Below are 11,600 nucleotides of genomic sequence, written 5' to 3'. Positions count from 1 at the left end.
ACTAATTTCTCACTCTCCACCATGTATCCTGTCACTTTTGTCTTGTCACTGTGGAAGGAGAGGTTTCAGCCGGGGATACTCTACGCTAACAATGGTCGCTGCTGCTTCTTTCCCTCTCCCAGAGGCCAAACTGAGGATGCAGTTGTCTGTTCCTCCCCTGAGGATGCCGTTGGCTGCGCCCGCCTCAAGCCTGTGTGGGTTGTCTCTGCCTGGGCTCTCCTCACATCGTGGGGCAAAAAGGGACAGGCAGAGCACGGACTGACTGGCCGTGGGCAGGAGCTGCCACGGCTGAAGCTGGAGAGGCCAGAGAAAGGTACAAAGGAAGGTATGGAAGGCCGTTGGCTGGCAGCTGCCTCCCGCTTCAGGCAAGAGAGACCCTGCCGCCCTGGGTGAGGAGGGGTCCCTCTTCATAGTCCGCGGCAGCCAGACAGCAACGTGCACCGCAGGGTCTGCCCGTAACCAGGAGTGCGGCACCGCTGCGGAGCACAGGGGCGAGCCAGGCCGTGTGTCTTAGGAAGCCTCAACTCCTAAGAGCTCTGAGACACCTCCACCTCTTCTCTTCGGTGGAGCGTAGCCAAGCGGCCGAAGAGGAAGGGAGGAGAGAAGGAGAAAGAAGCGTCTGACCTGTCACATTCTCCCGGCGGTGACGAGAATGAGAGCTGCGGTAAGTTCCAGGCTCCTGGGGCCCTGTCTTCCCTCTCGTGCGTCTTGGGCCCTCCCTGCCCCTCTCCTTCCCACACTGCTGTGATTTTTTTTCGGGCACACGCGCGGGAAGGTAGGCACTATAGAGCTTAATGGTTTAATGGTATCAATTCACAGCTGTGCGAGTTAAATTAATGCCAGAGGAAAGTCAAATACTTTAATTGTCAAATACTTTAATTGTCAAATACTTTAATTGTCAAATACTTTAATTGTCAAATACTTTAATTGTCAAATACTTTAATTGTCAAATACTTTAAATGCCCCACCGGCATTTGGGGGGAAAAAAACACAGCTTTGCCTCCTGGCACCTTTGGTGTGGGAGCAGTTGCTGAATATTTGATGTTTTTGACTCGGCCCTGGGAGAGTGCAATAAGGTGGTTTTGAGGATGAAGTTGCCAGAAAAGCGACTTAAGAGCCCCAGGGTACCTGTGAAAGTGGCTCTAGTGCAACGAAACCTGGCACTGAGTCAAAAAAACCAGGGTTGTCTAAAAATGCCAAGGTCTAGTGGCCTGTATCAAGAGCTGTGCCAGAGATGGTGCCAGATGCTTTTTCCTCTGCTTGTCTGTGGTTTTCGCAAACCTCCGCGAAAGAAGGAAGCCTTAGATTCCTACCCAGCTTTGTGCTGAAGGTTTTTTTTCTCTCTCGGCAGAATGTCAACTGTCAGCGTTTCTCCGTGGTCGCCCTTTTGTTGTGCGGTGACAGTGCAGGACAGGCGGGAAGGATGCGGAGCGCTCAGCGAGTACGAGGTATGTCTGCGGTGGGCGTCTGCTTTTTTCCTGAGGTCCTTGTATAGTGTGGACTTGGAAGTTAACGTGAAGGCTTTGTCAGCTCTCCTTCTACAGTTTTTTGTATGAAATAGTTTAAGAAAACAGTAAAAATACCGTAAGGTCTGTTCGGAGCATGTTACACCGCCAAAAGCATTCGCCAGTCTGCCAGTCTGTTTTGGTGGCCTGACGGATGGCAGCGCCGGGGATTTGATTTCCCCCCCGACCCTCAAAAGGAAAACCATTTGGGGGGGATCTCTGATCTTGCTGATTTTTCTGTGTTAAAGGAAACTTTAAAAAAAAAAAAAAAAAAAGAAAAAGCTAAAATTGTACAATTTACAAACTGCATGTTTAAACTGCCACTGCCAAATGGCTGTAGCATTTTATGCAATCAGCAATTTATGAGGCGTATTTAAGCCGTTGGGTGTTTGTTCTAAAGGTTTAAAAAGAGAGGCGACTGAATGCTGCTGGGCTTTTCCTGATACTGTGACAGAGCGCTCCGAGGTACTTTGTTTCTGTCTGACTTTCAGCGGCGCGTTTCCCCGGCAGCCCAGTGGCATCTCTCTTGGGCAGTGCCGCTGGCCAGGTGCCCCTCCTCCTTGTGTGACACCCAGAAAACCCCACGGTCAACTTATTGCCGTGTATTTTGGTGATGAGTAGTTTCATGGTATCAGTTCACAGCTGTGCAAGTTTAAATTAGTGCCAAAGGAAAGTCAAAGACTTGTAGAGTATGAGTGTTTTTACTGGATGTACAAAAACATAGCGTCACCTTTTCACCATGAAGGGAATGACCGAGCTTTGTTCTTTATTGTTCCTTTTGCTCTTCAGGGTTTGACCCATCCCTCTCGGCTGCATCGACCCAGCGAGCGAGGTGAGCGGCAGCGGCGACGGCAGCAGCAGCAGCGCGAGGGCTGTAGCTGCAGCGTTGGGTCCGTTGGCGTCGATTCTGGTTACGGCCCAGCCCGGTGCTGCCGTCCTGCACGCGGGGTGATGGATCTCCCTGCGGCCGCGCTGGGAGGAAGGGGCCCGGCGTTTCCCAACGCCAGAGAGAAGGGGTGTGCATGAATAAGAAGGGATGTGTGTGTCTGTGGGGGTGATGACATCATTTGGGGCGCCCTGGCGTCACCGAGGGGGCGATGATGTGGCAGAGGAGCAGGTGAGCGGGGGGTTGTGGGTCATGCAGGGTTCCCCGCCCCCCCCAAATAGGCGGGTCACGACCCCAGAATGTCTGAAAATTCCTGGGCGTGGATTAAAACACGTTAAAACCTCTAAATATGGGCGCGAGGCATTGAAATAGAGTAAAGTCTCTCGTTTTGATATATTTTGATAAATAACATGAATGCGTGTATATAGGAGTGAAAAATAAAACCCTGTATCTCTAAGCATTCAGTGGTTCTGTGTTCTATAAAGGGGTTTAGAATAGAACAAGGTTTAAAAAAGATTGATAGATAAGAAGGTATTAAAGTGTCAAAATATGCGTCTAAATCCCCGTTCTATATAAGAAGTGTTAACACAGTAGTCTAAATATGTCGGAGTCTGAACAGATATTCTATCTAAGTGTAACTCGATAATATATATTCCCTAAATTGATCTGTCCGCATGTGAATAGATGCGTGAATGTAAATGTCTGTGCTCTATGAGGTTTTTCAAATGCAAAGAAAGCCTATTTATAGGAAGGATTTAAAAACTCTCTCTCCCCTTTATCTGTCCTGGAGACGTAAAAGCGCTTTCCAAAACTGCCCCTTCCCCCTTTTCCCCTCCCAGTTTGTGGCCGATTGCCCTGAACGGGGACTTTCCCCCACGGGACCGCGCACACTGAGCGGGAGCTGCCGCCAGGGCCCAAAAATACCCCAAAGCCCCTGATTCTGGGTCTGCGCCGGGGGGGGGCAAACCAACAACGTGGGAGAAAAAAGCCGCCAATGGGGGGCTCCCAAAACCCAGATCCACCTGGATTTGTGCAGCTGGAAAGGAAAAAAAACCCCAACCCCAAAACATTTTCCTGCAGAAAAGCAACAATCACCGATTTTTTTTTTTTCATGTTGTAGATAAGGCGCCAGCCTCCCTCCCGGGTCCCCGGCGGACTCGCTGGTGTCACCCCCTGGCCCTCCCGGCCCTGGTGCCCCGCGCGGAGCCATGCAGCGTCCCTGGGGCTCGTTCCGGGGCAAAAACCCCTGTTCCGCAGGTTTTTTGGTGCAGAGGCACTGGCTGTCGCTGCCTGGGCTGCGAGTGCGGACAGGGCAGAGGGATGGGAGCCCCGCAGCCCGGGAAGTGGTTCTGGTGCCCGGCTGGAGTAAAGCGGGCTGAGAGCGGTCACGGCTCATCACCCTAATGAGCGCCGAGAGGGGGATAATTAAGGGCGTGCTGCCGCCCGGCGGCCGGAGGCCGGTCCTGCAGGTGGGAGCCGCGCATGCGCCCTGGCCCCGCCGCCCGCCCCTCCTCGGCCCCGCCTCCCGCCCCTCCTCGGCCCCGCCTCCCGCCCCCTCTCGGCCCCGCCTCCCGCCCCTCCTCGGCCCCGCCTCCCGCCCCTCCTCGGCCCCGCCTCCCGCCCCTCCTCGGCCCCGCCTCCCGCCCCTCCTCGGCCCCGCCTCCCGCCCCTCCTCGGCCCCGCCTCCCGCCCCCTCCTCGGCCCCGCCTCCCGCCCCCTCCTCGGCCCCGCCTCCCGCCCTCCTCGGCCCCGCCTCCCGCCCCTCCTCGGCCCCGCCTCCCGCCCTCCTCGGCCCCGCCTCCCGCCCCCTCTCGGCCCCGCCTCCCACCCTCCTCGGCCCCGCCTCCCGCCCCCTCCTCGGCCCCGCCTCCCGCCCTCCTCGGCCCCGCCTCCCGCCCCTCCTCGGCCCCGCCTCCCACCCTCCTCGGCCCCGCCTCCCGCCCCCTCCTCGGCCCCGCCTCCCGCCCTCCTCGGCCCCGCCTCCCGCCCCCTCTCGGCCCCGCCTCCCGCCCCCTCTCGGCCCCGCCTCCCGCCCCCTCTCGGCCCCGCCTCCCGCCCGCCCCCGGCCCCGCCCCGCCGCTCTGTCGCTTGTGCTGCCCTCCTGTGGCCAAAGCGCGGTACTGCAGCGCCGGCCCCCATCCCCGGCGGCGGCGCCGGGCCGGGACCACCGGGGAGGCGAGCGAGCCCCTTCGGCCGGGGCCGGGGTGTCTCTTGCCCGCTGGCCGCCCGGGGCTGGCGGGGCGGGAAGCTCCAAACCGACCGCAACGGCAGGCTGCCGGGGCGCCGGCGGCGACTCGGCTCCGGGCAGCCCCGCGGAGTTAGCCGAGAGCGGACGGAAGGCAAGCGGGGAAGAAGGCGGACAGCCCCGGGCGCAGACGCCGGGCGCCTCCCCAGCTCGCCACAGCTCCCCCGGACTCTTTCCCGATCACGCCCCCGGCGGTGCCGCCCGCCACCGCCGTGTGCCCCCCGCAGGCGCTGGCCCACACGCAGCCGCAGCGGCCGCTGCCCCCCGAGCTGCGGGAGCCCCGTCCGCCCTCCAAGCCTCGGACCCCCAGGGAGCGCTGCGGGGGGGGCGGGCAGTGCGCCAGGCTTCTTTTGTGCTTTCGCATACAAATCTCGACAGTTTTTAAGAAGAAAAAGCCGTGTTTTGTTGACTTCCTTCTCCCCCGCCGCAGGGCCCCGTCGCCATGGCAACGGCGGCGGCCCCCGCCGGAGCGTCGTCACCATGGCAACCGCACTGGGGCGCATGCGCGGGAGAATGGGCCAATCACAGCGCGGGAGCCGCTCTCCCATTGGTCGGGTCGGTCCCCGCGCTTCGATTGGTCGGATCGCCTCGCCGAGGCGGGGTCCGGCGGCGATTGACGGCGGCGAAAGGCCACTGGAGCTGAGCTGCCTGGGAGCGGAGCGGGCGATGGCCAATGGGCGCGCGGCGTGGGCGGGCCGTCGGCGGCGGGTCGCGCCGCTCCGGAAGCGGAGGGGTCCGGGGGAAAATGGCGTCCCGGTGGCAGCGGGCGCGGGGCGGCCCGGGGGGAAAGCGGGGCCCGTCGGCCGGGCCGCGTCCTCGGAACGGCCGCGAGCACGCGGTGAAGTATCTGGAGCGCGTGAAGGTGAGCGGGGGGCGGCGGGGAACGTGGTGGGGTCCCGAGGCGGGCACGGGGGGCCTGAGGGGTCCCTGAGGGCGCCGGCGGGGTCTCAGTGGGGCATTGTAGTGTCGGAGGGGGCTGGCTGGGCCCGTCTTGCCGCGAGGTCCCTTCGGCCTGGAGGGCTTGTGGTGCGCTGCTGACGATGCCGGAGAAATTAAACCCGGAACGGCGGTAATTGAGCGGCGGGCGGGCCGAGCTGGTGCCGCCCCGCAGAAACGCGTGGCCGGGCCCTCCGCAGTTGCCCAGCGCTCCCCAGAAGTGCCCGCGGAGGGTCCTAGGGGTGCGGGGCCGTGGGGTGGCTGCCGAGGGGGCGAGGAAGCAGAGAGGGGGAGCCGGTTTGGGGTCCGATACGGAGAGCGGGTCTTCTGCTCCCGGGACTGGCAGGCAGGCTCCTGTGGCTGGTTTAGGGGCTGAGAAGCAGAGGGAGTTGTATGGCGTTGGGCTCAGGAAGAGGGTCCAGGCTAAAATCCACAGCGGGCGCCTCTTGCTGCATGGTGGGTCCGTCCCGGTCCCGCTGCCGAGGGCAGAGGTGGGATAGGGGTGCCCCGGCTCGTCCCCGTTTGCTGGGTGTGAGAAACAGGCTCATTTCTCGCCTCCTCTTTTCCCAGGGTCACCTTCTGCGTCTCGGGAAGAGACTCCTGCACGGCTGATTCCGCTTGCGGCTCAGGTAATGGCATGTGTGGGGCTGGGGGAGCGGGAAGAATAGTTTAAGAAAACAGTAAAGATAATGTAAGGTCTGTTCTCGGGCACGTTACACAGCCAAAAGCATTCTCCAATCTGCCGGTGCTTTTGGTAGCCTGATGTATTGCAGCCCTGGGGATTTGATTTCCCCCCCCGACCCTCAAAAGGCAAACCTTTTGGGGAGATCTCTGATCTCGCTGATCTGTCTATGTTAAATAAAACTTTAATAAAAAAGCTAAAATCATATAATTTACAAACTGACTGGCAATGTATAAACTGCCACTGCCAAATAGCTGTGGCCTATATTTTACGAGGTGTACTGAAGCAGTTAAGTATTTGTGGTACATGTTTGAAAAGAGAGGGCACTGAATCTAATGGGTTTTTGTCCCCTGATATTTTGACGTCACGCTCTGAAGATCTGTATTTCTTTCTGGCTTTTGGTGGTGCGTTTCCCCGGGTGCCCAGGGACTTACCTGCGAGCCAGAAGGAAGGGCAATGTTATTGCCCGCGCAGAAAAAATTATTTTTGAGGATGAAGTCCCCAGGAAAGTGTGGAGCCCCAAAGTCTTTGGGGCATTGAAAGCGCTGCCAAGGACAGCAAGGACAAGCCACAGCTTTGTCTCCTGGCCCCTTTGTTGTGGGAGCCATCGCTGTCGGTTTGATGTTTTTGTCCCAGCCCTGGGCGAGTGAAATAAGGTGTTTTTTGAGGATGAAGTCACCAGGAAAGCGCGGAGCCCCTGGGTACCTGGGAAAGTGGCTCTGGGGAAACCAAAGCTGCCAGCGAGTCAAAAATTGCCAAGGTGTAGTGGCCCGTAGCAAGAGCTGTGCCAGAGATGGTGCCAAATAGTTATTCTTCCACTCGGCTGCGGTCTTCGCAAACCTCCGCGAAAGAAGGAAGCCTTAGATTCCTACCCAGCTTCGTGCTAAAGGTTTATTTTCTCTCTCGGCAGAATGTCAACTGTCAGCGTTTCTCCGTGGTCACCCTTTTGTTGTGCGGTGACAGTGCAGGACAGGTGGGAAGGATGCGGAGCGCTCAGCGAGTACGAGGTACGTCTGCGGTGGGCGTCTGCTTTTTTCCTGAGGTCCTTGTATAGTGCGGACTTGGAAGTTAACGTGAAGGCTTTGTCAGCTCTCCTTCTACAGTTTTTTGTATGAAACCTTTTTAAAAAACGGTAAAAATAATGTAAGGTCTGTTCTGGAGCATGTTATGCCCATGCAAGGCTTACTGCCCTGTGTTTACGTGCTCCTCCTGGAAGCACAGTCTTCTCTTTCTGTGCGCTCGCTGTTCAGTGATGCCGTGAAAATAATTGTGTACTAAAAGAGGGAGGAAACTGTAAGGTTTCCGATGTGCAGGGGAAGTAGGCTCTGTGTTCCTGATGAAAGCTTTATGCTTTTCAGTCAGTAAGCGTTTAGGATATCTTACAGCAGGACTTGAGACACCTTACTGAGATACTGGTGTCTGTCCTAAAGGCAGTCGAGGCCAAAGAAGAGACGTGGACGAACCGGGACAAAGCGGCGTCGCTTCGGCGTGTTTTCCAGGCATTCCAACGAAGCATCAGCAGCCTCGTAACTCGTGACGGCGACTCCTGCTGTGGTTTTGGTGAGTGGTTGGTTCCATCGTGTCCTTTGTCCGTAACCTACAGTGTGTCATTTTGATGTCGGTTGCAAAGAGATTGTCCGAAATGGAAAGATTTCCCTCTCAAGCGGTGTCCTTTTGTGAAGTTCCCGTCAGAGCGGGTCCTCGGAGATGAAGCGCTGGGCAGTCGAAGTCACGAGCAGCGAGACTTTACGCTCTCTTGCTGCTTCTTTGCCCGCCTTTGGGTTCTCAGTTGTGAGAGTCGAGATGATTTCACAGAACCGTGTTCCTCCGCGTGTTCAGCACGGCCAAAAGCATTCTCCAATCTGCCGGTGCTTTTTGGTAGCCTGAGGGATTGCAGCCCCGGGGATTTGATTTCCCCCCAGCCCTCAAAATGAAAACCGTTTTGGGGGGGATCTTTTATCTTGCTGATTTTTTTAATATCAGGATTGAAACTTGAAACAAGGGTTAACGTTGTGTACTTTACCGACTGACTCGCCTTGTTGCACGTGCAACTGCCAAATACCTGTTGCACAGAATGCGTGAGGCGTACTGAAGCAGTTGTGTATTTGTTGTACGTGTTTAAAAAGAGCGTCGACTGAAGGGAAGCGGGTTTTTATTCCCCCGTTGTTTTGCCGGGGAGCTCTGCAGTTCTGTATTTCGGTCTGGCTTTCAGTGGTGTGTTTCGCCGGCAGCCCGGGGAGTTCCCCGAGAGCGGACGGAAGGGAGGAGGGGAAGAAGACGGACGGGGGTTTGTTTTGGGCTGCGGCACCCAAATCTCTGCAGTTTTGAAGAAGCAAAAGGCGCGTTTTGGCGAACGGCCGCCGTGAGGCCGGGCCGCAGGGCCCCGTCGCCACGGCAACGGCCCCGCGCCGCCGCGGGTGCGTGTTCCCCATGGCAACGGCTCGCGGGCGCGCGGGCCGTTGGGAGGGTGGGCCAATGCCAGCGCGGGCGCCGCGCTGCGATTGGTCGGAGCGCGTCGGCGGGGCGGGGCGTCCCGTGGGGAAGGCGGGTCCCGTCTGGCGGGCCGGGTGCGCGGGGCCGGCGCGAGCGCGTCGTGGAGCGCGTGAAGGTGGGCGGGGGGCGGCGGGGGGCCTGGGGGTGCCCCGAGCGGGGCCTGGTGAGCTGAGGGGTCCCTCAGTTTGAGAGGCGGGGTGGCGTGGAGTGGGCCCGGACCTGGGGGGCGCTGTGAGGGGGAGACGGGAAGGGTCTGAGGGGTGATGGGAGGGGGTTCAGCGGGGCTGGAGGTGGGGTGGGTCCTCCGGCGTTTGGGGGAAAAACTGTTTGTTTGGAGGATGAAGTTCCCAGGTACCTGCGGAGCCCCAGGGCTTTTGGCACGGTGAAAGCGCTGCCAAGGGAGAGCGAGGACAAGCCACAGCTTTGCCTCCTGGCCCCTTTGGTGTGGGAGCCATGGCTGGCCGTTTGATGTTTTTGTCCCAGCCCTGGGCCAGTGAAATAAGGTGGTTTTGAGGATGATGTCATCAGGAAAGCGACTTAAGAGCCCCAGGGTACCTGGGAAAGCGGCCCTGGGGAAACTAAACCTGGCAGTGTGTCAAAAATGCGGGGTTGTCTAAAAATGCCAAGGTCTAGTGGCCCGCATCAAGAGCTGTGCCAGAGATGGTGCCAGATGCTTTTTCCTCCGCTCGGCTGTGGTCTTTGCAAACCTCCGCGAAAGAAGGAAGCCTTAGATTCCTACCCAGCTTCGTGCTAAAGGTTTTTTCCTCCTCTCTCGGCAGAATGTCAACTGTCAGCGTTTCTCCGTGGTCGCCCTTTTGTTGTGCGGTGACAGTGCAGGACAGGCGGGAAGGATGCGGAGCGCTCAGCGAGTACGAGGTACGTCTGCGGTGGGCGTCTGCTTTTTTCCTGAGGTCCTCGTAGTGTGGACTTGGAAATTAACATAAATAAGGTCTGTTTTGGAGCATGTTACGCCCATGCAAGGCTTACTTCCTTGCGTTTACTCTCTCTTCCTGAAAGCCCAATCTTTTCTTTCTGTGCGCTTACTGTTAAACGATACCGTGGAAGTAACTCTGTACTAAAAGAGGGAAGAGACTGTTTGAAAGAGTTCAGCTGTTCAGGAGAAGCAGGCTTGTGTTCCTCATCAAAGCTTTATGCTTTTGAGTCAAGAAGTGTTTAGGATATCTTACAATAGGAGTCGAGAAACCTTACTGAGATACTGGCATGTGTCCTAAAGCAATCGAGGTCAAATTGCTTTTCCACAAAGCATCGGCAGCCTCCTAACTAGTTAGGGTGAGTCCTGCTGTGGTTTTGGTGAGTTGTCGCTTGCATCGTGTCCTTTGTCTGTGACTTACAGTGTGTCGTTTTGATGTTGGTCGGAAAGAGCTTTTCCGAAATGGAACCGTTTCTCACTCAAAGCACTTGCCTTTTATGAATTTCCCATTCGAGTGGGTCCTCAGAGATGAAGCACTGGGCAGTCGAAGTCATGAGCGGTGAGACTTTGGGTGCTCTTTGCACCTCTTTGCCGGCCTTGGGGTCTCGGTTGTAACAGTCAGGATATCATAGAACTGTGTTCCTCTGCGTGTTCAGCACGGCCATAAGGGCATTGTGGAAGAGGTTGGCGTCTCCTCTCGAGATGCTTATTGCTGGTGCTATTGTTTCTTCTTTTTTTGCAGATGAAGAGGAACTTGGTAACTGCAGGAACATATCAGCTAGCTGTTTTTTGTGGTTTTCGTCAAGGATGGATTTGGACCCCTGGCTCTCTGAAAGCTGAGTCTAGGCACCTGCAATTGAGAGGAACCAAGGCTGACAGCTGTAGAAAGGGGTTTTAAGTTACTGCAGGTGAGAAGGCTGTCCTGAAGCAGTCCCCTTTGGGCAGGCAAAGGAAGCAGTTTAGTCATCAGCATTATGCTAGCATGTGCCGGGCAGGACAGTTCCAGCCGTTGTCTGTTTTTGTGTAGTTTGTCTGTGTCTGTCTTCTGTGTTATAGACCTTTCTTGTGTCTCAATGTCCTCTTTACGCTCAAGGAGCATGGCATGGCACCTCAGGCAGCATCCCTAGAGTCTCAAATACCAGTACTCATTGTCTTAGCACCAACGGGGTGCTGCTTTTCTTGCATTACAAAATTCAAGTGTGGATTGATCTTGCGTCTCGAAAGTTTCTTGACAGCCCTTTTTCATGGATTGGAACTTCTTCGCTGTGTCCTTAAGTTGTTAGGTCTTGAAGCCAGGCTTCCTGCGCATACGTCTTCTCAGTTTTAGAGTCACTTCTTGTCCCAGGCCATGGAGTTCTGCTTACTTTCTGGGGTTTCCCTAGAGCCTCCTCATGTCACCATCATGGACCTGTAGGTCTTCTTGCCCAGTGGTGGCTTCCGTCCAGGTGTCATCCTTCTTGCTGAGAGTTTTCTCTCATCTGTGAGGTGTGTTGTTTGTAGTGTTCTGTGTAGCGTTGGTCTGTGCTTGTGTGTGTTTGGCTTGGAGCTGCTCTGCCCGGTCACGTAGAGTCAGGGGTAGGTGGAACATCAGTAGGAGTCTGTGGTTAGTTTGTTGGTCTGCCTAGACTGTTGAGGCAAATGTGGCACAGTCATCTAAGTTCAAGTAGCCATCAGCAGGTTGGACAGCCATTGGACAGCAGTGTGGACAGCCATTTCCATTAATATTTTATGGGGCAGAACAGAAGTATGTGGGAGGGGCTCTTCAGTGGTGGTGGAGGAGGCTGCATCTCAAAGATGTTAAGGCCACTTTGTGCGGGGCGTAACGTTTGTGGGCTTTTGTGGCAGGCTCTAGTTGAACTGTAGATGGTATTTCTAAATAGAGACAAGACCTTTGGTGTTATGAAGCTATCCTTCTGCATTCC

The sequence above is a fragment of the Chroicocephalus ridibundus genome, chromosome 18 (assembly GCF_963924245.1).
Source record: "Chroicocephalus ridibundus chromosome 18, bChrRid1.1, whole genome shotgun sequence".
Taxonomy (NCBI): Eukaryota; Metazoa; Chordata; class Aves; order Charadriiformes; family Laridae; genus Chroicocephalus; species Chroicocephalus ridibundus.
Note: the sequence above shows the minus strand (reverse complement) of the source record.